Below are 4028 nucleotides of genomic sequence, written 5' to 3' on the forward strand. Positions count from 1 at the left end.
CGACCATTATATCTGCCGGCAGTTTATGTTCTCCCGGCAGATTCAGCCTAGCATATGCACTACAGTTTGCTGGCAGTTCCGCTGCCTGCACAAGCACGTTTACCTGGCAGGTAATATGCCATGACGTGCTTTCTCGGAAGCAATATAAATTGTTCTGGCAAGATATCCCTCATTTAATATCCAATCATTATGTTCGAATAGACATGACAGATCACAAAACTTATACATACAACTCAATCAGATTACATGTAAGGCCTCATTCAATAACATAAAACAGACAAAAATATACGTTTCTAATGACATTGTGCCTCAGAAGGCAAAGTAAATATGTTTAAGCTAAAGAAATCGTGCCACACAACCAAAATAAGCATACAATGGCTTGTGTGCTGAAACAACCAACCAAATGCAGTATAAAACTTGCCGATGTCTCAAGGTTCAACAAATAAGGTATATTACATATATATTGTCACTCCAGCAACTTGTAGATCTTCCAAACCTCCAGCAACTTGTACATCTTCCGAACCACCATCAGCTTGTGTATCTTTGAGAAATCTGCAACAAATTAGAAACTCAAAAATGGTGCTATTGTTTCAGATTTTAAATCAACGTATTAAAGATTTCGACATGCTGAAGTTTAACTCGTCGGCACAAAACTCTTCCAAATGTGCAACACTTCATCATCACAACAAGCAATGATTATCACGTACATAATTTGATTGAGCAGAAATTATTTGCGCTTCAAATACAAAAATCTTTCATGGGCAAATATGGCAAAACAATAATCTGTAATATTGTTACTTGCTTCACTAAACCGTACTCTTCAAGTGCACCGAAAGGAATGGATTGCACTAATTGAGAACCTAGAATAAAAGAAAGAATGCACAAACATAATTGAGAACCGGAGGATTGTACAGCAAAAAAGTTAAGGTAAAAGTTAACCCCTCTGTAAATACATCCTAAATGATATGCAGAGGTGACAAATCAAACAAACAAATAAGCACAGCAAAAAGAAATATATAAATAATATCATATAGCAATAGCCAAGCGAAAGATGCATAAGTATTACCCCTCGAGACTAGCACGTGATCGCATTGTTGCTTTTGCCAGACTTATCCACTTCCAGCTGCATACATAGAAGCAGATTATTAAGGTGTAAAAATAAATTGGGAGCAGATACAGAAGCTAGAAAATAAACTTCTTGTTACTCAAAAAAGTTGCAGTTGAAACACGGTGTATCCAATCTACACTCTAATGAGCTCTCCAGCCACCACGATGGGCCATCAGGGTTGGTTAGGGCTTGGTAGCTACATCCAATGTGAGCACAAAGAGGTGGTGCTGCATAGCATGGAGAAAGAGGGAGGGGAGTTGGAGGGGAGGCCTGCAAGAAGCCATGCCGAGAAGGCCTAAGTGAAAATATCGGCAAGGCAGACTCACATTGTCCATCGTCATCTCTGTCAGCACTATCTAGTTTGAAATGGAGCATTATCTAGTTTGAAATGGAGCATTATCTAGCGTATCTACTACTCCTAAGTTAGTACTACTCTTGCATCATCTAGCAGTGGCGGAGCCAGAAATTTTTTGAAGCCTGAGCAAGCTTGTGCCTAAGTGTGGAAATCAAAATCTGGTGTTTGGATACAGCTCCTATAAAAATAGGCCCAAACTTCTGAACCACCAATCAACATTAATAATGAAGCGCAAATATAAACATAGTAATCATACAAATGTAACTTTAAAGTGAACTTGTATATAGTATACTAGTTTCATAGTCCAGAGAACCATCTCATGCATAGAACCAAACTTGCCACAACAAAAGTATAACTATCCAAATTAACATCGAAAACGTTCTAGAATACACTACAAGATAAAAGAATGGATTTATACTCCTCATAAATTAAGTGTTGTGATTTGTGAGTATATTCAAAATGGAGAGCTTTCAAGAATAGATCTTATCAAATGTGACAGACAAATAGTGTGCTAAAGAAAATCACCTCATCAATTCAAATTTTAAAGTTAACATTCAACTACATAGAACAAATCCCTGAACCAAATACTAGTAAGATAATGAAGTCATGAACATCCCCATGGATCATTCCCACACTCTAACCTCGAAGTAAGCCCAGGTCTATTAATCCCGGATGAACAGACCAGTTTGCAATTTTACCTAATTGCGCAGGTGGGGATGAGTAGTCGCGGATGCAAGTTGTTCCTGCCTTACTAGGGCTGGATCCCTCTGCCACTGGCCACGCGCCCAGGTCCATTTCGTCACCTGCCAACACAATTTTGCCCAGGAAACGCCCCTCAAAAAGTAAATCTGCCCCGGAAACAGTGGTACGGAGGTGGATGTGCCTAGTTTGTCGGACGACATCGCACACTATCTAGCATTATCCAATTTGAAATGGAGCATTATCTAGCATATCTCAACCATATTATCAGGCATTAGAATCCTGCATATCTGAATGTTATTTCAGAGATGTTGATTTCAGTACATACAACCCTTGATAAACATTATTTCGGAAATTCTGATTTCAGTTGAACTACAACATTTACTCCAAGCAAATATCTAAGCAACAATACAAGTACTCCTACAGTACGCCCAGCAGACCAGCATGTTTAGATAACAACAACAACAAGTCAACAATTAATAGTAGCTGAAGGAGTCAAGTTATTCCGAGCATGTGCAGACAACAACGAGAGAAATATCAGGGGCAGGGGAGTAGCTGAATTATTAGCAGCTCCTGAAGTTACTGTCCTCACGGTCAACTGTATGTTCACGGACAACATGTCCCTAGCATGTTCAGCCCAGCAGCTCGCTAGTGCTCATGGTCAGGCGCAAGAGGTTTACCTGCAGACACAAACGTCTCCACAATTCGCCGTTGACGCAGCAGAGGACCATGGCGGCGCGCATGGAGGAGATGCCGCAGCCTGAACGGGGACCCGCAGCTGCCCGGCGTCCACGACGCCGCGCATGACCCCGAGTGCCTCAAAGACGAGCCCGCCACCACGGCGCCTGCCGCCTCGCCCCCCTGCTGCTGCTGCACATCTCAGGTCCGACCTGTTGGTAGGCGCTCCTCCTTACAGGTCGAGGGCGATGGGGAAGCCCTCGTGTTCGTCGCTGTCGTCGTCAAGTAGGAGAAGGCCGCCGCGTGCCCACGCTCCTACCGCTCCAGCTACACGGCGACGTCCTCCCGCTTCAGATCCAGCAGCTTCAGAATCATCCGGCTGCACAGCTCCTTTCGCTGCTCCTTGCCGCCGCCACACCTCCTCTTCACCAAAAAAGACACCTTTAACTCCACCGAGAGGCGATGTGGGGCGAAAGAAAGAGGTGCCGCCGGCGAGAAGATAAGGGATGCGGTGACGCGTGTGAGGAGGAGGCGGGGACGCGGGCGAGAGGGGACGGACGGTCCGCTGCTTGGGGGTGAGAACATAGTCAGATGGAGGAGGCTGGGTGCGGTGGTTGGGGGCGGGGGCGGCGGCGGCCGCGGCGGCAAGGGCACATCGTGTTTGGGGGCGGCGGCGACGAGGGCACACATCGGACTGGATTTGGGGGCGATTTGGAGGAGAGTTCGGGAGATTTGGGCCGAGTCTCGTGCCAATCTTCGTTCGGTGCGTAAATTTTCACCTCTGGCGGGCTTTCGCTCGGTAGCGCGCGCTTTGGCCCAATTTTATTTCGGTCTCGCGTCATGGGCCATGGTTACTTGTCCCGACAGTAAATGGGCCATGTTTACTTGTCCCGGCAGATAATGCACCCTTCAATGAGGACACCATTGCCAGCAGTTTCTATGTCCTTATTCGCCAAGTCCTACCGGCAGTTTTTTTGCCCTGAAGTACTTCTACCGGCAATAACAAGTTTCCCGGCAGATCATTTGCCCTTATTCACATACTTCTCTCGGCAGTTAATTGCCCCCAATTAAGTGTTGTGGTGTAGTGTATCATCGCAAGAGAAACACATTCCAATAACCATGACCTGGTCTTCTATGCCATAAGTGCAAATGGGATTTATTTTAATGGGGAATGCATAGTTATTATGA

General features: G+C 45.1%; 1 long non-coding RNA gene across 3 annotated transcripts; it reads right to left on the bottom strand.

Moving 5' to 3' along the window:
• Positions 1-209: 209 nt before the first annotated feature.
• Positions 210-3610, bottom strand: LOC147985077 (uncharacterized). 3 transcript variants are annotated; one of them, XR_015616441.1, is made up of 4 exons: positions 2843-3606; positions 2162-2266; positions 1067-1123; positions 210-552 (listed from the first exon to the last, which is right to left on the bottom strand). It is a non-coding gene; the product is annotated as an uncharacterized LOC147985077 (long non-coding RNA). The 3 variants fall into 3 exon arrangements; XR_015616439.1 differs by lacking the exon at positions 2162-2266 and having other exon boundaries at positions 2843-3610; XR_015616440.1 differs by having other exon boundaries at positions 2162-3606.
• Between the last annotated feature and the right edge of the window lie 418 nt (positions 3611-4028).

The sequence above is a fragment of the Triticum urartu genome, chromosome 2A (assembly GCF_056163025.1).
Source record: "Triticum urartu cultivar PI428250 chromosome 2A, HENAU_Tu73, whole genome shotgun sequence".
Taxonomy (NCBI): domain Eukaryota; kingdom Viridiplantae; phylum Streptophyta; class Magnoliopsida; order Poales; family Poaceae; genus Triticum; species Triticum urartu.